General features: G+C 39.2%; 6 non-coding genes across 6 annotated transcripts; all 6 read left to right on the top strand.

The window, feature by feature from the left end:
• The first annotated feature begins 1,200 nt into the window (after window positions 1–1,200).
• TRNAR-UCG (transfer RNA arginine (anticodon UCG)) lies at window positions 1,201–1,273 on the top strand. The gene has a single exon. It is a non-coding gene; the product is annotated as a tRNA-Arg (tRNA).
• A 3,571-nt stretch (window positions 1,274–4,844) lies between these two features.
• TRNAR-UCG (transfer RNA arginine (anticodon UCG)) lies at window positions 4,845–4,917 on the top strand. Its single transcript has one exon. It is a non-coding gene; the product is annotated as a tRNA-Arg (tRNA).
• Window positions 4,918–6,668: 1,751 nt separating this feature from the next.
• Window positions 6,669–6,741, top strand: TRNAR-UCG (transfer RNA arginine (anticodon UCG)). The gene has a single exon. It is a non-coding gene; the product is annotated as a tRNA-Arg (tRNA).
• A 5,394-nt stretch (window positions 6,742–12,135) lies between these two features.
• TRNAR-UCG (transfer RNA arginine (anticodon UCG)) lies at window positions 12,136–12,208 on the top strand. Its single transcript has one exon. It is a non-coding gene; the product is annotated as a tRNA-Arg (tRNA).
• A 1,752-nt stretch (window positions 12,209–13,960) lies between these two features.
• On the top strand, window positions 13,961–14,033 carry TRNAR-UCG (transfer RNA arginine (anticodon UCG)). Its single transcript has one exon. It is a non-coding gene; the product is annotated as a tRNA-Arg (tRNA).
• A 9,039-nt stretch (window positions 14,034–23,072) lies between these two features.
• TRNAR-UCG (transfer RNA arginine (anticodon UCG)) lies at window positions 23,073–23,145 on the top strand. Its single transcript has one exon. It is a non-coding gene; the product is annotated as a tRNA-Arg (tRNA).
• Window positions 23,146–24,724: the final 1,579 nt, after the last annotated feature.

The following is a 24,724-nucleotide window of genomic DNA, read 5'->3' as shown; positions in this document are numbered from 1 at the left end:
TGAGGAACTCTGAAATTGTCACATTCCAATTTGTACGTCCTTAAAACTATACTGGTTATTCAAATGGGCAGCTTGTTTTTTAAATTCCTTTCTGTCTCTAGTTGTAGTTATATTGATACAGAGGCATAATTGTTGAATGATATATATTGGTTTGATTGAAATATGTTCATAGAGGTGGTGATAGGCTTTCTATGTCTGTCTGAGAGCAAGGACCGGTTAACGTCTTTTTCCAAGAGCAGTTTGTTGTGAAAGGTATCAGGCAAATGAGTATGTATTGTGATGTGGTTCTCTGACTGCTTCTGTTCACTTGCCAAAAGTTCCATGGCCCTATGATAGCACAAAAACTGTAAGATTGAAGTGGTGGGTGCCGGAGGTTTAAAATGGTCAGTTTAATTAAAGACAGAAAAGTGAAACGAATGACTGCAGAAATACTGTATGTGGCCATGAACTGAGATGAAAGGATGATTTTGGAACTCTGTCTTGCAGATTACCCTCAATGCCGCAATGGATAGGGCACTACTGTCACAGACCAGGGTGTGTAAGTTTAAGTCTATCTGAGGTGCACACCCTGAACTAATACCTTTTTGCTGAAACCTAATCATATTGTTTACTCTTCCTCGTAGCAGCTTGCCAGGGTGATAGTATATTGCAACAGAACCATTCCACTTCTTCACTGAAAAGAGTCATGCTGGTTACCCAAATATGCAGCTTGTCATTTTATACAGCTTTCTTTATTGAAATTAAACTTGGACTCACTTGAAATATTCTCTTTCAAAATGAATGTTTGAGCTGCTGTGAATTTTATTTCTAGAGGTGGTGACAGGCTTTCAGGTACGTGCTTAGGTCAAGGCCTTGTTCATGTCACTTGTATAAGCTAATTCAGGGAGCAAATTAGCAAATCAAGAAATGGGAAGTCTGAACTACTGTCAAAGCAGTTTCATTCTCTTTTCAAATAATCCAAAAATACCATTGCAGCATAAAACAGAGTATTCAATAAAAGAAGAAAGGAGGATTAACGGCAAAAAAGCACAGCATAAGATATGAAACTTTGGAAATGATCTAGATATTATTTGAAAAAACTCCTTTGATGGAAAGAAGATGAAGAACGGTATGGGATCCTGTCCTGCGCACCTGTAATTGATATGTTCCACATCCATTCATACCACCTAACCCTAAACACCCAAACATATTGCAGTCAGTGACCATGTGGCCTAATGGTAAAGGCGTCTGACTTCGGATCAGAAGATTGAGGGTTCGAGTCCCTTCATGGTTGAGTCTTTTTCTCACAGCACCCAACTTATCTTTACATACAAACTGGAAACACACTCTTACAATACTCCTTTCACTCTCACTCATTAAGAAAGCCCAATGCAAACTGCACAATCAGTCACGTTATGCCTTCAGCATTGCTACTTTTCTGTCTTTCTGCCATACCAAAGTACCTCTTCATAAATGCCTTGGATATGCAATACGTATACAACAATATGACATGGCACAATCATTCTGAACAGAACTGTGGGTAGATTCAGTGCAGGGAGTGTGTGCGTGCAGAAAGCAGAAACTATGCATGGATAGAAGCTCTATGATTTTCTCCAGGAATAATGCAAATTGTCCCTCAGAAAAAGTATAGTACTAGAGAAGAATCATAAAGGATTGACACAATTGCTGCCTTTGCTGTTGCCCCAGTTGTGTAATCTGTCAAGGACTGGTCTCTTGCAGATTGAGGCACCTAGTTGCAATTGTGTGGTAAAAATCACCCTTACAACCATTTTTGCTATAAACTTGAGATCTTTCTGAGATACTATCTCACAGACTTCTTATGAATGAGGAACTCTGAAATTGTCATATTCCAATTTGTACGTCCTTAAAACTATGCTGGTTATTCAAATGGGCAGATTGTTTTTTAAATTCCTTTCTGTATCAAGTTGTAGTTATATTGATACAGAGGCATAATTGTTGAATGATATATATTGGTTTGATTGAAATATGTTCGTAGAGGTGGTGATAGGCTTTCTGTGTCTGTCTGAGAGCAAGGACCGGTTAACGTCTTTTTCCAAGAGCAGTTTATTGTGAAAGGTATCAGGCAAAGGAGTATGTATTGTGATGTGGTTCTCTGACTGCTTCTGCCCACTTGCCAAAAGTTCCAAGGCCCTATGATAGCACAAAAACAGTAAGATTGAAGTGGTGGGTGCCGGAGGTTTAAAATGGTCAGTTTAATTAAAGACAGAAAAGTGAAACGAATGACTGCAGAAATACTGTATGTGGCCATGAACTGAGATGAAAGGATGATTTTGGAACTCTGTCTTGCAGATTACCCTCAATGCCGCAATAGATAGGGCACTACTCTCACAGACCAGGGTGTGTAAGTTTAAGTCTATCTGAGGTGCACACCCTGAACTAATACATTTTTGCTGAAACCTAATCATATTGTTTACTCTTCCTCGTAGCAGCTTGCCAGGGTGATAGTATATTGCAACAGAACCATTCCACTTCTTCACTGAAAAGTGTCATGCTGGTTACCCAAATGTGCAGCGTGTCATTTTATACAGCTTTCTTTATTGAAATTAAACTTGGACTCACTTGAAATATTCTCTTTCAAAATGAATGTTTTGAGCTGCTGTGAATTTTATTTCTAGAGGTGGTGACAGGCTTTCAGGTACGTGCTTAGGTCAAGGCCCTGTTCAGGTCACTTCTATAAGCTAATTCAGGGAGCAAATTAGCAAGTCAAGAAATGGGAAGTCTGAACTACTGTCATTTCATTCTCTTTTCAAATAATCCAAAAATACCATTGCAGCATAAAACAGAGTATTCAATAAAAGAAGAAAGGAGGATTAACGGCAAAAAAAAACAGCATAAGATATGAAACTTTGGAAATTATCTAGATATTGTTTGAAAAAACTCCTTTGATGGAAAGAAGATGAAGAACGGTATGGGATCCTGTCCTGCGCACCTGTAATTGATATGTTCCACATCCATTCATACCACCTAACCCTAAACACCCAAACATATTGCAGTCAGTGGCCATGTGGCCTAGTGGATAAGGCGTCTGACTTCGGATCAAAAAGTTGAGGGTTCGAGTCCCATCATGGTTGAGTCTTTTTCTCACAGCACCCAACTTATCTTTACATACAAACTGGAAACACACTCTTACAATACTCCTTTCACTCTCACTCATTAAGAAAGCCCAATGCAAACTGCACAATCAGTCACGTTATGCCTTCAGCATTGCTACTTTTCTGTCTTTCTGCCATACCAAAGTACCTCTTCATAAATGCCTTGGATATGCAATACGTATACAACAATATGACATGGCACAATCATTCTGAACAGAACTGTGGGTAGATTCAGTGCAGGGAGTGTGTGCGTGCAGAAAGCAGAAACTATGCATGGATAGAAGCTCTATGATTTTCTCCAAGAATAATGCAAATTGTCCCTCAGAAAAAGTATAGTACTAGAGAAGAATCATAAAGGATTGACACAATTGCTGCCTTTGCTGTTGCCCCAGTTGTGTAATCAGTCAAGGACTGGTCTCTTGCAGATTGAGGCACCTAGTTGCAATTGTGTGGTAAAAATCACCCTTACAACCATTTTTGCTATAAACTTGAGATCTTTCTGAGATACTATCTCACAGACTTCTTATGAATGAGGAACTCTGAAATTGTCATATTCCAATTTGTACGTCCTTAAAACTATGCTGGTTATTCAAATGGGCAGATTGTTTTTTAAATTCCTTTCTGTCTCGAGTTGTAGTTATATTGATACAGAGGCATAATTGTTGAATGATATATATTGGTTTGATTGAAATATGTTCGTAGAGGTGGTGATAGGCTTTCTGTGTCTGTCTGAGAGCAAGGACCGGTTAACGTCTTTTTCCAAGAGCAGTTTATTGTGAAAGGTATCAGGCAAAGGAGTATGTATTGTGATGTGGTTCTCTGACTGCTTCTGTCCACTTGCCAAAAGTTCCAAGGCCCTATGATTGCACAAAAACGGTAAGATTGAAGTGGTGGGTGCCGGAGGTTTAAAATGGTCAGTTTAATTAAAGACAGAAAAGTGAAACGAATGACTGCAGTAACACTGTATGTGGCCATGAACTGAGATGAAAGGATGATTTTGGAACTCTGTCTTGCAGATTACCCTCAATGCCGCAATAGATAGGGCACTACTCTCACAGACCAGGGTGCGTAAGTTTAAGTCTATCTGAGGTGCACACCCTGAACTAATACATTTTTGCTGAAACCTAATCATATTGTTTACTCTTCCTCGTAGCAGCTTGCCAGGGTGATAGTATATTGCAACAGAACCATTCCACTTCTTCACTGAAAAGTGTCATGCTGGTTACCCAAATGAGCAGCGTGTCATTTTATACAGCTTTCTTTATTGAAATTAAACTTGGACTCACTTGAAATATTCTCTTTCAAAATGAATGTTTTGAGCTGCTGTGACTTTTATTTCTAGAGGTGGTGACAGGCTTTCAGGTACGTGCTTAGGTCAAGGCCCTGGTCATGTCACTTGTATAAGCTAATTCAGGGAGCAAATTAGCAAGTCAAGAAATGGGAAGTCTGAACTACTGTCAAAGCAGTTTCATTCTCTTTTCAAATAATCCAAAAATACCATTGCAGCATAAAACAGAGTATTCAATAAAAGAAGAAAGGAGGATTAACAGCAAAAAAGCACATCATAAGATATGAAACTTTGGAAATTATCTAGATATTGTTTGAAAAAACTCCTTTGATGGAAAGAAGATGAAGAACGGTATGGGATCCTGTCCTGCGCACCTGTAATTGATATGTTCCACATCCATTCATACCACCTAACCCTAAACAACCAAACATATTGCTGTCAGTGACCATGTGGCCTAATGGATAAGGCGTCTGACTTCGGATCAGGCGATTGAGGGTTCGAGTCCCTTCATGGTTGAGTCTTTTTCTCACAGCACTCAACTTATCTTTACATACAAACTGGAAATACACTCTTACAATACTCCTTTCACTCTCACTCATTAAGAAAGCCCAATGCAAACTGCACAATCAGTCACGTTATGCCTTCAGCATTGCTACTTTTCTGTCTTTCTGCCATACCAAAGTACCTCTTCATAAATGCCACGGATATGCAATACGTATACAACAATATGACATGGCACAATCATTCCGAACAGAACTGTGGGTAGATTCAGTGCAGGGAGTGTGTGCGTGCAGAAAGCAGAAACTATGCATGGGTAGAAGCTCTATTATTTTCTCCAGGAATAATGCAAATTGTCCCTCAGAAAAAGTATAGTACTAGAGAAGAATCATAAAGGATTGACACAATTGCTGCCTTTGCTGTTGCCCCAGTTGTGTAATCTGTCAAGGACTGGTCTCTTGCAGATTGAGGCACCTAGTTGCAATTGTGTGGTAAAAATCACCCTTACAACCATTTTTGCTGTAAACTTGAGATCTTTCTGAGATACTATCTCACAGACTTCTTATGAATGAGGAACTCTGAAATTGTCACATTCCAATTTGTACGTCCTTAAAACTATGCTGGTTATTCAAATGGGCAGATTGTTTTTTAAATTCCTTTCTGTCTCTAGTTGTAGTTATATTGATACAGAGGCATAATTGTTGAATGATATATATTGGTTTGATTGAAATATGTTCATAGAGGTGGTGATAGGCTTTCTTTGTCTGTCTGAGAGCAAGGACCGGTTAACGTCTTTTTCCAAGAGCAGTTTGTTGTGAAAGGTATCAGGCAAATGAGTATGTATTGTGATGTGGTTCTCTGACTGCTTCTGTCCACTTGCCAAAAGTCCCATGGCCCTATGATAGCACAAAAACTGTAAGATTGAAGTGGTGGGTGCCAGAGGTTTAAAATGGTCAGTTTAATTAAAGACAGAAAAGTGAAACGAATGACTGCAGAAATACTGTATGTGGCCATGAACTGAGATGAAAGGATGATTTTGGAACTCTGTCTTGCAGATTACCCTCAATGCCGCAATGGATAGGGCACTACTCTCACAGACCAGGGTGTGTAAGTTTAAGTCTATCTGAGGTGCACACCCTGAACTAAAACATTTTTGCTGAAACCTAATCATATTGTTTACTCTTCCTCGTAGCAGCTTGCCAGGGTGATAGTATATTGCAACAGAACCATTCCACTTCTTCACTTAAAAGAGTCATGCTGGTTACCCAAATATGCAGCTTGTCATTTTATACAGCTTTCTTTATTGAAATTAAACTTGGACTCACTTGAAATATTCTCTTTCAAAATGAATGTTTGAGCTGCTGTGAATTTTATTTCTAGAGGTGGTGACAGGCTTTCAGGTACGTGCTTAGGTCAAGGCCCTGTTCATGTCACTTGTATAAGCTAATTCAGGGAGCAAATTTGCAAGTCAAGAAATGGGAAGTCTGAACTACTGTCAAAGCAGTTTCATTCTCTTTTCAAATAATCCAAAAATTCCATTGCAGCATAAAACAGAGTATTCAATAAAAGAAGAAAGGAGGATTAACGGCAAAAAAGCACAGCATAAGATATGAAACTTTGGAAATTATCTAGATATTGTTTGAAAAAACTCCTTTGATGGAAAGAAGATGAAGAACGGTATGGGATCCTGTCCTGCGCACCTGTAATTGATATGTTCCACATCCATTCATACCACCTAACCCTAAACACCCAAACTTGTTGCAGTCAGTGACCATGTGGCCTAATGGATAAGGCGTCTGACTTCGGATCAGAAGATTGAGGGTTCGAGTCCCTTCATGGTTGAGTCTTTTTCTCACAGCACCCAACTTATCTTTACATACAAACTGGAAACACACTCTTACAATACTCCTTTCACTCTCACTCATTAAGAAAGCCCAATGCAAACTGCACAATCAGTCACGTTATGCCTTCAGCATTGCTACTTTTCTGTCTTTCTGCCATACCAAAGTACCTCTTCATAAATGCCATGGATATGCAATACGTATACAACAATATGACATGGCACAATCATTCTGAACAGAACTGTGGGTAGATTCAGTGCAGGGAGTGTGTGCGTGCAGAAAGCAGAAACTATGCATGGGTAGAAGCTCTATGATTTTCTCCAGGAATAATGCAAATTGTCCCTCAGAAAAAGTATAGTACTAGAGAAGAATCATAAAGGATTGACACAATTGCTGTCTTTGCTGTTGCCCCAGTTGTGTAATCTGTCAAGGACTGGTCTCTTGCAGATTGAGTCACCTAGTTGCAATTGTGTGGTAAAAATCACCCTTACAACCATTTTTGCTATAAACTTGAGATCTTTCTGAGATACTATCTCACAGACTTCTTATCAATGAGGAACTCTGAAATTGTCACATTCCAATTTGTACGTCCTTAAAACTCTGCTGGTTATTCAAATGGGCAGATTGTTTTTTAAATTCCTTTCTGTCTCGAGTTGTAGTTATATTGATACAGAGGCATAATTGTTGAATGATATATATTGTTTGATTGAAATATGTTCGTAGAGGTGGTGATAGGCTTTCTGTGTCTGTCTGAGAGCAAGGACCGGTTAACGTGTTTTTCCAAGAGCAGTTTGTTGTGAAAGGTATCAGGCAAAGAAGTATGTATTGTGATGTGGTTCTCTGACTGCTTCTGTGCACTTGCCAAAAGTTCCAAGGCCCTATGATAGCACAAAAACGGTAAGATTGAAGTGGTGGGTGCCGGAGGTTTAAAATGGTCAGTTTAATTAAAGACAGAAAAGTGAAACGAATGACTGCAGAAATACTGTATGAGGCCATGAACTGAGATGAAAGGATGATTTTGAAACTCTGTCTTGCAGATTACCCTCAATGCCGCAATGGATAGGGCACTACTCTCACAGACCAGGGTGTGTAAGTTTAAGTCTATCTGAGGTGCACACCCTGAACTAATACATTTTTGCTGAAACCTAATCATATTGTTTACTCTTCCTCGTAGCAGCTTGCCAGGGTGATAGTATATTGCAACAGAACCATTCCACTTCTTCACTGAAAAGAGTCATGCTGGTTACCCAAATGTGCAGCGTGTCATTTTATACAACTTTCTTTATTGAAATTAAACTTGGACTCACTTGAAATATTCTCTTTCAAAATGAATGTTTTGAGCTGCTGTGAATTTTATTTCTAGAGGTGGTGACAGGCTTTCAGGTACGTGCTTAGGTCAAGGCCCTGTTCATGTCACTTGTATAAGGTAATTCAGGGAGCAAATTAGCAAGTTAAAAAATGGGAAGTCTGAACTACTGTCAAAGCAGTTTCATTCTCTTTTCAAATAATCCAAAAATACCATTGCAGCATAAAACAGAGTATTCAATAAAAAAAGAAAGGAGGATTAACGGCAAAAAAGCACAGCATAAGATATGAAACTTTGGAAATTATCTAGATATTGTTTGAAAAAACTCCTTTGATGGAAAGAAGATGAAGAACGGTATGGGATCCTGTCCTGCGCACCTGTAATTGATATGTTCCTCATCCATTCATACCACCTAACCCTAAACACCCAAACATATTGCAGTCAGTGACCATGTGGCCTAATGGATAAGGCGTCTGACTTCAGATCAGAACATTGAGGGTTCGAGTCCCTTCATGGTTGAGTCTTTTTCTCACAGCACCCAACTGATCTTCACATACAAACTGGAAACACACTCTTACAATACTCCTTTCACTCTCACTCATTAAGAAAGCCCAATGCAAACTGCACAATCAGTCACGTTATGCCATCAGCATTGCTACTTTTCTGTCTTTCTGCCATACCAAAGTACCTCTTCATAAATGCCACGGATATGCAATACGTATACAACAATATGACATGGCACAATCATTCTGAACAGAACTGTGGGTAGATTCAGTGCAGGGAGTGTGTGCGTGCAGAAAGCAGAAACTATGCATGGGTAGAAGCTCTATGATTTTCTCCAGGAATAATGCAAATTGTCCCTCAGAAAAAGTATAGTACTAGAGAAGAATCATAAAGGATTGACACAATTGCTGCCTTTGCTGTTGCCCCAGTTGTGTAATCTGTCAAGGACTGGTCTCTTGCAGATTGAGTCACCTAGTTGCAATTGTGTGGTAAAAATCACCCTTACAACCATTTTTGCTATAAACTTGAGATCTTTCTGAGATACTATCTCACAGACTTCTTATGAATGAGGAACTCTGAAATTGTCACATTCCAATTTGTACGTCCTTAAAACTATGCTGGTTATTCAAATGGGCAGATTGTTTTTTAAATTCCTTTCTGTCTCGAGTTATAGTTATATTGATACAGAGGCATAATTGTTGAATGATATATATTGGTTTGATTGAAATATGTTCGTAGAGGTGGTGATAGGCTTTCTGTGTCTGTCTGAGAGCAAGGACCGGTTAACGTCTTTTTCCAAGAGCAGTTTATTGTGAAAGGTATCAGGCAAAGGAGTATGTATTGTGATGTGGTTCTCTGACTGCTTCTGCCCACTTGCCAAAAGTTCCAAGGCCCTATGATAGCACAAAAACAGTAAGATTGAAGTGGTGGGTGCCGGAGGTTTAAAATGGTCAGTTTAATTAAAGACAGAAAAGTGAAACGAATGACTGCAGAAATACTGTATGTGGCCATGAACTGAGATGAAAGGATGATTTTGGAACTCTGTCTTGCAGATTACCCTCAATGCCGCAATAGATAGGGCACTACTCTCACAGACCAGGGTGTGTAAGTTTAAGTCTATCTGAGGTGCACACCCTGAACTAATACATTTTTGCTGAAACCTAATCATATTGTTTACTCTTCCTCGTAGCAGCTTGCCAGGGTGATAGTATATTGCAACAGAACCATTCCACTTCTTCACTGAAAAGTGTCATGCTGGATACCCAAATGTGCAGCGTGTCATTTTATACAGCTTTCTTTATTGAAATTAAACTTGGACTCACTTGAAATATTCTCTTTCAAAATGAATGTTTTGAGCTGCTGTGAATTTTATTTCTAGAGGTGGTGACAGGCTTTCAGATACGTGCTTAGGTCAAGGCCCTGTTCAGGTCACTTCTATAAGCTAATTCAGGGAGCAAATTAGCAAGTCAAGAAATGGGAAGTCTGAACTACTGTCAGTTCATTCTCTTTTCAAATAATCCAAAAATACCATTGCAGCATAAAACAGAGTATTCAATAAAAGAAGAAAGGAGGATTAACGGCAAAAAAAAACAGCATAAGATATGAAACTTTGGAAATTATCTAGATATTGTTTGAAAAAACTCCTTTGATGGAAAGAAGATGAAGAACGGTATGGGATCCTGTCCTGCGCACCTGTAATTGATATGTTCCACATCCATTCATACCACCTAACCCTAAACACCCAAAAATATTGCAGTCAGTGGCCATGTGGCCTAGTGGATAAGGCGTCTGACTTCGGATCAAAAAGTTGAGGGTTCGAGTCCCATCATGGTTGAGTCTTTTTCTCACAGCACCCAATTTATCTTTACATACAAACTGGAAACACACTCTTACAATACTCCTTTCACTCTCACTCATTAAGAAAGCCCAATGCAAACTGCACAATCAGTCACGTTATGCCTTCAGCATTGCTACTTTTCTGTCTTTCTGCCATACCAAAGTACCTCTTCATAAATGCCTTGGATATGCAATACGTATACAACAATATGACATGGCACAATCATTCTGAACAGAACTGTGGGTAGATTCAGTGCAGGGAGTGTGTGCGTGCAGAAAGCAGAAACTATGCATGGATAGAAGCTCTATGATTTTCTCCAGGAATAATGCAAATTGTCCCTCAGAAAAAGTATAGTACTAGAGAAGAATCATAAAGGATTGACACAATTGCTGCCTTTGCTGTTGCCCCAGTTGTGTAATCTGTCAAGGACTGGTCTCTTGCAGATTGAGGCACCTAGTTGCAATTGTGTGGTAAAAATCACCCTTACAACCATTTTTGCTATAAACTTGAGATCTTTCTGAGATACTATCTCACAGACTTCTTATGAATGAGGAACTCTGAAATTGTCACATTCCAATTTGTACGTCCTTAAAACTATGCTGGTTATTCAAATGGGCAGATTGTTTTTTAAATTCCTTTCTGTCTCTAGTTGTAGTTATATTGATACAGAGGCATAATTCTTGAATGATATATATTGGTTTGATTGAAATATGTTCATAGAGGTGGTGATAGGCTTTCTGTGTCTGTCTGAGAGCAAGGACCGGTTAACGTCTTTTTCCAAGAGCAGTTTGTTGTGAAAGGTATCAGGCAAATGAGTATGTATTGTGATGTGGTTCTCTGACTGCTTCTAACCACTTGCCAAAAGTTCCATGGCCCCATGATAGCACAAAAACTGTAAGATTGAAGTGGTGGGTGCCGGAGGTTTAAAATGGTCAGTTTAATTAAAGACAGAAAAGTGAAACGAATGACTGCTGAAATACTGTATGTGGCCATGAACTGAGATGAAAGGATGATTTTGGAACTCTGTCTTGCAGATTACCCTCAATGCCGCAATGGATAGGGCACTACTCTCACAGACCAGGGTGTGTAAGTTTAAGTCTATCTGAGGTGCACACCCTGAACTAATACATTTTTGCTGAAACCTAATCATATTGTTTACTCTTCCTCGTAGCAGCTTGCCAGGGTGATAGTATATTGCAACAGAACCATTCCACTTCTTCACTGAAAAGAGTCATGCTGGTTACCCAAATATGCAGCTTGTCATTTTATACAGCTTTCTTTATTGAAATTAAACTTGGACTCACTTGAAATATTCTCTTTCAAAATGAATGTTTGAGCTGCTGTGAATTTTATTTCTAGAGGTGGTGACAGGCTTTCAGGTACGTGCTTAGGTCAAGGCCCTGTTCATGTTACTTGTATAAGCTAATTCAGGGAGCAAATTAGCAAGTCAAGAAATGGGAAGTCTGAACTACTGTCAAAGCAGTTTCATTCTCTTTTCAAATAATCCAAAAATACCATTGCAGCATAAAACAGAGTATTCAATAAAAGAAGAAAGGAGGATTAACGGCAAAAAAGCACAGCATAAGATATGAAACTTTGGAAATTATCTAGATATTGTTTGAAAAAACTCCTTTGATGGAAAGAAGATGAAGAACGGTATGGGATCCTGTCCTGCGCACCTGTAATTGATATGTTCCACATCCATTCATACCACCTAACCCTAAACACCCAAACATGTTGCAGTCAGTGACCATGTGGCCTAGTGGATAAGGCGTCTGACTTCGGATCAGAAGATTGAGGGTTCGAGTCCCTTCATGGTTGAGTCTTTTTCTCACAGCACCCAACTTATCTTTACATACAATCTGGAAACACACTCTTACAATACTCCTTTCACTCTCACTCATTAAGAAAGCCCAATGCAAACTGCACAATCAGTCACGTTATGCCTTCAGCATTGCTACTTTTCTGTCTTTCTGCCATACCAAAGTACCTCTTCATAAATGCCATGGATATGCAATACGTATACAACAATATGACATGGCACAATCATTCTGAACAGAACTGTGGGTAGATTCAGTGCAGGGAGTGTGTGCGTGCAGAAAGCAGAAACTATGCATGGGTAGAAGCTCCATGATTTTCTCCAGGAATAATGCAAATTGTCCCTCAGAAAAAGTATAGTACTAGAGAAGAATCATAAAGGATTGACACAATTGCTGCCTTTGCTGTTGCCCCAGTTGTGTAATCTGTCAAGGACTGGTCTCTTGCAGATTGAGGCACCTAGTTGCAATTGTGTGGTAAAAATCACCCTTACAACCATTTTTGCTATAAACTTGAGATCTTTCTGAGATACTATCTCACAGACTTCTTATGAATGAGGAACTCTGAAATTGTCATATTCCAATTTGTACGTCCTTAAAACTATGCTGGTTATTCAAATGGGCAGATTGTTTTTTAAATTCCTTTCTGTCTCGAGTTGTAGTTATATTGATACAGAGGCATAATTGTTGAATGATATATATTGGTTTGATTGAAATATGTTCGTAGAGGTGGTGATAGGCTTTCTGTGTCTGTCTGAGAGCAAGGACCGGTTAACGTCTTTTTCCAAGAGCAGTTTATTGTGAAAGGTATCAGGCAAAGAAGTATGTATTGTGATGTGGTTCTCTGACTGCTTCTGTCCACTTGCCAAAAGTTCCAAGGCCCTATGATTGCACAAAAACGGTAAGATTGAAGTGGTGGGTGCCGGAGGTTTAAAATGGTCAGTTTAATTAAAGACAGAAAAGTGAAACGAATGACTGCAGAAATACTGTATGTGGCCATGAACTGAGATGAAAGGATGATTTTGGAACTCTGTCTTGCAGATTACCCTCAATGCCGCAATAGATAGGGCACTACTCTCACAGACCAGGGTGCGTAAGTTTAAGTCTATCCGAGGTGCACACCCTGAACTAATACATTTTTGCTGAAACCTAATCATATTGTTTACTGTTCCTCGTAGCAGCTTGCCACGGTGATAGTATATTGCAACAGAACCATTCCACTTCTTCACTGAAAAGTGTCATGCTGGTTACCCAAATGAGCAGCGTGTCATTTTATACAGCTTTCTTTATTGAAATTAAACTTGGACTCACTTGAAATATTCTCTTTCAAAATGAATGTTTTGAGCTGCTGTGACTTTTATTTCTAGAGGTGGTGACAGGCTTTCAGGTACGTGCTTAGGTCAAGGCCCTGGTCATGTCACTTGTATAAGCTAATTCAGGGAGCAAATTAGCAAGTCAAGAAATGGGAAGTCTGAACTACTGTCAAAGCAGTTTCATTCTCTTTTCAAATAATCCAAAAATACCATTGCAGCATAAAACAGAGTATTCAATAAAAGAAGAAAGGAGGATTAACAGCAAAAAAGCACATCATAAGATATGAAACTTTGGAAATTATCTAGATATTGTTTGAAAAAACTCCTTTGATGGAAAGAAGAAGAAGAACGGTATGGGATCCTGTCCTGCGCACCTGTAATTGATATGTTCCACATCCATTCATACCACCTAACCCTAAACAACCAAACATATTGCTGTCAGTGACCATGTGGCCTAATGGATAAGGTGTCTGACTTCGGATCAGAAGATTGAGGGTTCGAGTCCCTTCATGGTTGAGTCTTTTTCTCACAGCACCCAACTTATCTTTACATACAAACTGGAAACACACTCTTACAACACTCCTTTCACTCTCACTCATTAAGAAAGCCCAATGCAAACTGCACAATCAGTCACGTTATGCCTTCAGCATTGCTACTTTTCTGTCTTTCTGCCATACCAAAGTACCTCTTCATAAATGCCATGGATATGCAATACGTATACAACAATATGACATGGCACAATCATTCTGAACAGAACTGTGGGTAGATTCAGTGCAGGGAGTGTGTGCGTGCAGAAAGCAGAAACTATGCATGGGTAGAAGCTCTATGATTTTCTCCAGGAATAATGCAAATTGTCCCTCAGAAAAAGTATAGTACTAGAGAAGAATCATAAAGGATTGACACAATTGCTGCCTTTGCTGTTGCCCCAGTTGTGTAATCTGTCAAGGACTGGTCTCTTGCAGATTGAGTCACCTAGTTGCAATTGTGTGGTAAAAATCACCCTTACAACCATTTTTGCTATAAACTTGAGATCTTTCTGAGATACTATCTCACAGACTTCTTATCAATGAGGAACTCTGAAATTGTCACATTCCAATTTGTACGTCCTTAAAACTCTGCTGGTTATTCAAATGGGCAGATTGTTTTTTAAATTCCTTTCTGTCTCGAGTTTTAGTTATATTGATACAGAGGCATAATTGTTGAATGATATATATTGGTTTGATTGAAATATGTTCGTAGAGGTGGTGATAGGCTTTCTGTGTCTGTCTGAGAGCAAGGACCGGTTAACGTGTTTTTCCAAGAGCAGTTTGTTGTGAAAGGTATCAGGCAAAGAAGTATGTATTGTGATGTGGTTCTCTGACTGCTTCTGTGCACTTGCCAAAAGTTCCAAGGCCCTATGATAGCACAAAAACGGTAAGATTGAAGTGGTGGGTGCCGGAGGTTTAAAATGGTCAGTTTAATTAAAGACAGAAAAGTGAAACGAATGACTGCAGAAATACTGTATGAGGCCATGAACTGAGATGAAAGGATGATTTTGAAACTCTGTCTTGCAGATTACCCTCAATGCCGCAATGGATAGGGCACTACTCTCACAGACCAGGGTGTGTAAGTTTAAGTCTATCTGAGGTGCACACCCTGAACTAATACATTTTTGCTGAAACCTAATCATATTGTTTACTCTTCCTCGTAGCAGCTTGCCAGGGTGATAGTATATTGCAACAGAACCATTCCACTTCTTCACTGAAAAGAGTCATGCTGGTTACCCAAATGTGCAGCGTGTCATTTTATACAACTTTCTTTATTGAAATTAAACTTGGACTCACTTGAAATATTCTCTTTCAAAATGAATGTTTTGAGCTGCTGTGAATTTTATTTCTAGAGGTGGTGACAGGCTTTCAGGTACGTGCTTAGGTCAAGGCCCTGTTCATGTCACTTGTATAAGGTAATTCAGGGAGCAAATTAGCAAGTTAAGAAATGGGAAGTCTGAACTACTGTCAAAGCAGTTTCATTCTCTTTTCAAATAATCCAAAAATACCATTGCAGCATAAAACAGAGTATTCAATAAAAAAAGAAAGGAGGATTAACGGCAAAAAAGCACAGCATAAGATATGAAACTTTGGAAATTATCTAGATATTGTTTGAAAAAACTCCTTTGATGGAAAGAAGATGAAGAACGGTATGGGATCCTGTCCTGCGCACCTGTAATTGATATGTTCCACATCCATTCATACCACCTAACCCTAAACACCCAAACATATTGCAGTCAGTGACTATGTGGCCTAATGGATAAGGCGTCTGACTTCAGATCAGAACATTGAGGGTTCGAGTCCCTTCATGGTTGAGTCTTTTTCTCACAGCACCCAACTGATCTTCACATACAAACTGGAAACACACTCTTACAATACTCCTTTCACTCTCACTCATTAAGAAAGCCCAATGCAAACTGCACAATCAGTCACGTTATACCATCAGCATTGCTACTTTTCTGTCTTTCTGCCATACCAAAGTACCTCTTCATAAATGCCACGGATATGCAATACGTATACAACAATATGACATGGCACAATCATTCTGAACAGAACTGTGGGTAGATTCAGTGCAGGGAGTGTGTGCGTGCAGAAAGCAGAAACTATGCATGGGTAGAAGCTCTATGATTTTCTCCAGGAATAATGCAAATTGTCCCTCAGAAAAAGTATAGTACTAGAGAAGAATCATAAAGGATTGACACAATTGCTGCCTTTGCTGTTGCCCCAGTTGTGTAATCTGTCAAGGACTGGTCTCTTGCAGATTGAGGCACCTAGTTGCAATTGTGTGGTAAAAATCACCCTTACAACCATTTTTGCTATAAACTTGAGATCTTTCTGAGATACTATCTCACAGACTTCTTATGAATGAGGAACTCTGAAATTGTCACATTCCAATTTGTACGTCCTTAAAACTATGCTGGTTATTCAAATGGGCAGATTGTTTTTTAAATTCCTTTCTGTCTCGAGTTATAGTTATATTGATACAGAGGCATAATTGTTGAATGATATATATTGGTTTGATTGAAATATGTTCGTAGAGGTGGTGATAGGCTTTCTGTGTCTGTCTGAGAGCAAGGACCGGTTAACGTCTTTTTCCAAGAGCAGTTTATTGTGAAAGGTATCAGGCAAAGGAGTGTGTATTGTGATGTGGTTCTCTGACTGCTTCTGCCCACTTGCCAAAAGTTCCAAGGCCCTATGATAGCACATAAACAGTAAGATTGAAGTGGTGGGTGCCGGAGGTTTAAAATGGTCAGTTTAATTAAAGACAGAAAAGTGAAACGAATGACTGCAGAAATACTGTATGTGGCCATGAACTGAGATGAAAGGATGATTTTGGAACTCTGTCTTGCAGATTACCCTCAATGCCGCAATAGATAGGGCACTACTCTCACAGACCAGGGTTTGTAAGTTTAAGTCTATCTGAGGTGCACACCCTGAACTAATACATTTTTGCTGAAACCTAATCATATTGGTTACTCTTCCTCGTAGCAGCTTGCCAGGGTGATAGTATATTGCAACAGAACCATTCCACTTCTTCACTGAAAAGTGTCATGCTGGTTACCCAAATGTGCAGCGTGTCATTTTATACAGCTTTCTTTATTGAAATTAAACTTGGACTCACTTGAAATATTCTCTTTCAAAATGAATGTTTTGAGCTGCTGTGAATTTTATTTCTAGAGGTGGTGACAGGCTTTCAGGAACGTGCTTAGGTCAAGGCCCTGTTCAGGTCACTTCTATAAGCTAATTCAGGGAGCAAATTAGCAAGTCAAGAAATGGGAAGTCTGAACTACTGTCAGTTCATTCTCTTTTCAAATAATCCAAAAATACCATTGCAGCATAAAACAGAGTATTCAATAAAAGAAGAAAGGAGGATTATCGGCAAAAAAAAACAGCATAAGATATGAAACTTTGGAAATTATCTAGATATTGTTTGAAAAAACTCCTTTGATGGAAAGAAGATGAAGAACGGTATGGGATCCTGTCCTGCGCACCTGTAATTGATATGTTCCACATCCATTCATACCACCTAACCCTAAACACCCAAACATATTGAAGTCAGTGACCATGTGGCCTAGTGGATAAGGCGTCTGACTTCGGATCAAAAAGTTGAAGGTTCGAGTCCCATCATGGTTGAGTCTTTTTCTCACAGCACCCAACTTATCTTTACATACAAACTGGAAACACACTCTTACAATACTCCTTTCACTCTCACTCATTAAGAAAGCCCAATGCAAACTGCACAATCAGTCACGTTATGCCTTCAGCATTGCTACTTTTCTGTCTTTCTGCCATACCAAAGTACCTCTTCGTAAATGCCACGGATATGCAATACGTATACAACAATATGACATGGCACAATCATTCTGAACAGAACTGTGGGTAGATTCAGTGCAGGGAGTGTGTGCGTGCAGAAAGCAGAAACTATGCATGGATAGAAGCTCTATGATTTTCTCCAGGAATAATGCAAATTGTCCCTCAGAAAAAGTATAGTACTAGAGAAGAATCATAAAGGATTGACACAATTGCTGCCTTTGCTGTTTCCCCAGTTGTGTAATCTGTCAAGGACTGGTCTCTTGCAGATTGAGGCACCTAGTTGCAATTGTGTGGTAAAAATCACCCTTACAACCATTTTTGCTATAAACTTGAGATCTTTCTGAGATACTATCTCACAGACTTCTTATGAATGAGGAACTCTGAAATTGTCACATTCCAATTTGTACGTCCTTAAAACTATGCTGGTTATTCGAATGGGCAGATTGTTTTTTAAATTCCTTTCTGTCTCGAGTTTTAGTTATATTGATACAGAGGCATAATTCTTGAATGATATATATTGGTTTGATTGAAATATGTTCGTAGAGGTGGTGATAGGCTTTCTGTGTCTGTCTGAGAGCAAGGACCGGTTAACGTGTTTTTCCAAGAGCAGTTTGTTGTGAAAGGTATCAGGCAAAGAAGTATGTATTGTGATGTGGTTCTCTGACTGCTTCTGTGCACTTGCCAAAAGTTCCAAGGCCCTATGATAGCACAAAAACGGTAAGATTGAAGTGGTGGGTGCCGGAGGTTTAAAATGGTCAGTTTAATTAAAGACAGAAAAGTGAAACGAATGACTGCAGAAATACTGTATGAGGCCATGAACTGAGATGAAAGGATGATTTTGAAACTCTGTCTTGCAGATTACCCTCAATGCCGCAATGGATAGGGCACTACTCTCACAGACCAGGGTGTGTAAGTTTAAGTCTATCTGAGGTGCACACCCTGAACTAATACATTTTTGCTGAAACCTAATCATATTGTTTACTCTTCCTCGTAGCAGCTTGCCAGGGTGATAGTATATTGCAACAGAACCATTCCACTTCTTCACTGAAAAGAGTCATGCTGGTTACCCAAATGTGCAGCGTGTCATTTTATACAACTTTCTTTATTGAAATTAAACTTGGACTCACTTGAAATATTCTCTTTCAAAATGAATGTTTTGAGCTGCTGTGAATTTTATTTCTAGAGGTGGTGACAGGCTTTCAGGTACGTGCTTAGGTCAAGGCCCTGTTCATGTCACTTGTATAAGGTAATTCAGGGAGCAAATTAGCAAGTTAAGAAATGGGAAGTCTGAACTACTGTCAAAGCAGTTTCATTCTCTTTTCAAATAATCCAAAAATACCATTGCAGCATAAAACAGAGTATTCAATAAAAAAAGAAAGGAGGATTAACGGCAAAAAAGCACAGCATAAGATATGAAACTTTGGAAATTATCTAGATATTGTTTGAAAAAACTCCTTTGATGGAAAGAAGATGAAGAACGGTATGGGATCCTGTCCTGCGCACCTGTAATTGATATGTTCCACATCCATTCATACCACCTAACCCTAAACACCCAAACATATTGCAGTCAGTGACTATGTGGCCTAATGGATAAGGCGTCTGACTTCAGATCAGAACATTGAGGGTTCGAGTCCCTTCATGGTTGAGTCTTTTTCTCACAGCACCCAACTGATCTTCACATACAAACTGGAAACACACTCTTACAATACTCCTTTCACTCTCACTCATTAAGAAAGCCCAATGCAAACTGCACAATCAGTCACGTTATACCATCAGCATTGCTACTTTTCTGTCTTTCTGCCATACCAAAGTACCTCTTCATAAATGCCACGGATATGCAATACGTATACAACAATATGACATGGCACAATCATTCTGAACAGAACTGTGGGTAGATTCAGTGCAGGGAGTGTGTGCGTGCAGAAAGCAGAAACTATGCATGGGTAGAAGCTCTATGATTTTCTCCAGGAATAATGCAAATTGTCCCTCAGAAAAAGTATAGTACTAGAGAAGAATCATAAAGGATTGACACAATTGCTGCCTTTGCTGTTGCCCCAGTTGTGTAATCTGTCAAGGACTGGTCTCTTGCAGATTGAGGCACCTAGTTGCAATTGTGTGGTAAAAATCACCCTTACAACCATTTTTGCTATAAACTTGAGATCTTTCTGAGATACTATCTCACAGACTTCTTATGAATGAGGAACTCTGAAATTGTCACATTCCAATTTGTACGTCCTTAAAACTATGCTGGTTATTCAAATGGGCAGATTGTTTTTTAAATTCCTTTCTGTCTCGAGTTATAGTTATATTGATACAGAGGCATAATTGTTGAATGATATATATTGGTTTGATTGAAATATGTTCGTAGAGGTGGTGATAGGCTTTCTGTGTCTGTCTGAGAGCAAGGACCGGTTAACGTCTTTTTCCAAGAGCAGTTTATTGTGAAAGGTATCAGGCAAAGGAGTGTGTATTGTGATGTGGTTCTCTGACTGCTTCTGCCCACTTGCCAAAAGTTCCAAGGCCCTATGATAGCACATAAACAGTAAGATTGAAGTGGTGGGTGCCGGAGGTTTAAAATGGTCAGTTTAATTAAAGACAGAAAAGTGAAACGAATGACTGCAGAAATACTGTATGTGGCCATGAACTGAGATGAAAGGATGATTTTGGAACTCTGTCTTGCAGATTACCCTCAATGCCGCAATAGATAGGGCACTACTCTCACAGACCAGGGTTTGTAAGTTTAAGTCTATCTGAGGTGCACACCCTGAACTAATACATTTTTGCTGAAACCTAATCATATTGGTTACTCTTCCTCGTAGCAGCTTGCCAGGGTGATAGTATATTGCAACAGAACCATTCCACTTCTTCACTGAAAAGTGTCATGCTGGTTACCCAAATGTGCAGCGTGTCATTTTATACAGCTTTCTTTATTGAAATTAAACTTGGACTCACTTGAAATATTCTCTTTCAAAATGAATGTTTTGAGCTGCTGTGAATTTTATTTCTAGAGGTGGTGACAGGCTTTCAGGAACGTGCTTAGGTCAAGGCCCTGTTCAGGTCACTTCTATAAGCTAATTCAGGGAGCAAATTAGCAAGTCAAGAAATGGGAAGTCTGAACTACTGTCAGTTCATTCTCTTTTCAAATAATCCAAAAATACCATTGCAGCATAAAACAGAGTATTCAATAAAAGAAGAAAGGAGGATTATCGGCAAAAAAAAACAGCATAAGATATGAAACTTTGGAAATTATCTAGATATTGTTTGAAAAAACTCCTTTGATGGAAAGAAGATGAAGAACGGTATGGGATCCTGTCCTGCGCACCTGTAATTGATATGTTCCACATCCATTCATACCACCTAACCCTAAACACCCAAACATATTGAAGTCAGTGACCATGTGGCCTAGTGGATAAGGCGTCTGACTTCGGATCAAAAAGTTGAAGGTTCGAGTCCCATCATGGTTGAGTCTTTTTCTCACAGCACCCAACTTATCTTTACATACAAACTGGAAACACACTCTTACAATACTCCTTTCACTCTCACTCATTAAGAAAGCCCAATGCAAACTGCACAATCAGTCACGTTATGCCTTCAGCATTGCTACTTTTCTGTCTTTCTGCCATACCAAAGTACCTCTTCGTAAATGCCACGGATATGCAATACGTATACAACAATATGACATGGCACAATCATTCTGAACAGAACTGTGGGTAGATTCAGTGCAGGGAGTGTGTGCGTGCAGAAAGCAGAAACTATGCATGGATAGAAGCTCTATGATTTTCTCCAGGAATAATGCAAATTGTCCCTCAGAAAAAGTATAGTACTAGAGAAGAATCATAAAGGATTGACACAATTGCTGCCTTTGCTGTTTCCCCAGTTGTGTAATCTGTCAAGGACTGGTCTCTTGCAGATTGAGGCACCTAGTTGCAATTGTGTGGTAAAAATCACCCTTACAACCATTTTTGCTATAAACTTGAGATCTTTCTGAGATACTATCTCACAGACTTCTTATGAATGAGGAACTCTGAAATTGTCACATTCCAATTTGTACGTCCTTAAAACTATGCTGGTTATTCGAATGGGCAGATTGTTTTTTAAATTCCTTTCTGTCTCTAGTTGTAGTTATATTGATACAGAGGCATAATTCTTGAATGATATATATTGGTTTGATTGAAATATGTTCATAGAGGTGGTGATAGGCTTTCTGTGTCTGTCTGAGAGCAAGGACCGGTTAACGTCTTTTTCCAAGAGCAGTTTGTTGTGAAAGGTATCAGGCAAATGAGTATGTATTGTGATGTGGTTCTCTGACTGCTTCTGTCCACTTGCCAAAAGTTCCATGGCCCCATGATAGCACAAAAACTGTAAGATTGAAGTGGTGGGTGCCGGAGGTTTAAAATGGTCAGTTTAATTAAAGACAGAAAAGTGAAACGAATGACTGCAGAAATACTGTATGTGGCCATGAACTGAGATGAAAGGATGATTTTGGAACTCTGTCTTGCAGATTACCCTCAATGCCGCAATGGATAGGGCACTACTCTCACAGACCAGGGTGTGTAAGTTTAAGTCTATCTGAGGTGCACACCCTGAACTAATAAATTTTTGCTGAAACCTAATCATATTGTTTACTCTTCCTCGTAGCAGCTTGCCAGGGTGATAGTATATTGCAACAGAACCATTCCACTTCTTCACTGAAAAGAGTCATGCTGGTTACCCAAATATGCAGCTTGTCATTTTATACAGCTTTCTTTATTGAAATTAAACTTGGACTCACTTGAAATATTCTCTTTCAAAATGAATGTTTGAGCTGCTGTGAATTTTATTTCTAGAGGTGGTGACAGGCTTTCAGGTACGTGCTTAGGTCAAGGCCCTGGTCATGTCACTTGTATAAGCTAATTCAGGGAGCAAATTAGCAAGTCAAGAAATGGGAAGTCTGAACTACTGTCAAAGCAGTTTCATTCTCTTTTCAAATAATCCAAAAATACCATTGCAGCATAAAACAGAGTATTCAATAAAAGAAGAAAGGAGGATTAACAGCAAAAAAGCACATCATAAGATATGAAACTTTGGAAATTATCTAGATATTGTTTGAAAAAACTCCTTTGATGGAAAGAAGAAGAAGAACGGTATGGGATCCTGTCCTGCGCACCTGTAATTGATATGTTCCACATCCATTCATACCACCTAACCCTAAACAACCAAACATATTCCTGTCAGTGACCATGTGGCCTAATGGATAAGGCGTCTGACTTCGGATCAGAAGATTGAGGGTTCGAGTCCCTTCATGGTTGAGTCTTTTTCTCACAGCACCCAACTTATCTTTACATACAAACTGGAAACACACTCTTACAACACTCCTTTCACTCTCACTCATTAAGAAAGCCCAATGCAAACTGCACAATCAGTCACGTTATGCCTTCAGCATTGCTACTTTTCTGTCTTTCTGCCATAACAAAGTACCTCTTCATAAATGCCATGGATATGCAATACGTATACAACAATATGACATGGCACAATCATTCTGAACAGAACTGTGGGTAGATTCAGTGCAGGGAGTGTGTGCGTGCAGAAAGCAGAAACTATGCATGGGTAGAAGCTCTATGATTTTCTCCAGGAATAATGCAAATTGTCCCTCAGAAAAAGTATAGTACTAGAGAAGAATCATAAAGGATTGACACAATTGCTGCCTTTGCTGTTGCCCCAGTTGTGTAATCTGTCAAGGACTGGTCTCTTGCAGATTGAGTCACCTAGTTGCAATTGTGTGGTAAAAATCACCCTTACAACCATTTTTGCTATAAACTTGAGATCTTTCTGAGATACTATCTCACAGACTTCTTATCAATGAGGAACTCTGAAATTGTCACATTCCAATTTGTACGTCCTTAAAACTCTGCTGGTTATTCAAATGGGCAGATTGTTTTTTAAATTCCTTTCTGTCTCGAGTTGTAGTTATATTGATACAGAGGCATAATTGTTGAATGATATATATTGGTTTGATTGAAATATGTTCGTAGAGGTGGTGATAGGCTTTCTGTGTCTGTCTGAGAGCAAGGACCGGTTAACGTGTTTTTCCAAGAGCAGTTTGTTGTGAAAGGTATCAGGCAAAGAAGTATGTATTGTGATGTGGTTCTCTGACTGCTTCTGTGCACTTGCCAAAAGTTCCAAGGCCCTATGATAGCACAAAAACGGTAAGATTGAAGTGGTGGGTGCCGGAGGTTTAAAATGGTCAGTTTAATTAAAGACAGAAAAGTGAAACGAATGACTGCAGAAATACTGTATGAGGCCATGAACTGAGATGAAAGGATGATTTTGAAACTCTGTCTTGCAGATTACCCTCAATGCCGCAATGGATAGGGCACTACTCTCACAGACCAGGGTGTGTAAGTTTAAGTCTATCTGAGGTGCACACCCTGAACTAATACATTTTTGCTGAAACCTAATCATATTGTTTACTCTTCCTCGTAGCAGCTTGCCAGGGTGATAGTATATTGCAACAGAACCATTCCACTTCTTCACTGAAAAGAGTCATGCTGGTTACCCAAATGTGCAGCGTGTCATTTTATACAACTTTCTTTATTGAAATTAAACTTGGACTCACTTGAAATATTCTCTTTCAAAATGAATGCTTTGAGCTGCTGTGAATTTTATTTCTAGAGGTGGTGACAGGCTTTCAGGTACGTGCTTAGGTCAAGGCCCTGTTCATGTCACTTGTATAAGGTAATTCAGGGAGCAAATTAGCAAGTTAAGAAATGGGAAGTCTGAACTACTGTCAAAGCAGTTTCATTCTCTTTTCAAATAATCCAAAAATACCATTGCAGCATAAAACAGAGTATTCAATAAAAAAAGAAAGGAGGATTAACGGCAAAAAAG

The sequence above is a fragment of the Pleurodeles waltl genome, chromosome 4_1 (genome assembly GCF_031143425.1).
Source record: "Pleurodeles waltl isolate 20211129_DDA chromosome 4_1, aPleWal1.hap1.20221129, whole genome shotgun sequence".
In the NCBI taxonomy this organism is placed as follows: domain Eukaryota; kingdom Metazoa; phylum Chordata; class Amphibia; order Caudata; family Salamandridae; genus Pleurodeles; species Pleurodeles waltl.
This window is presented reverse-complemented; position numbering and strand designations above follow the sequence as displayed.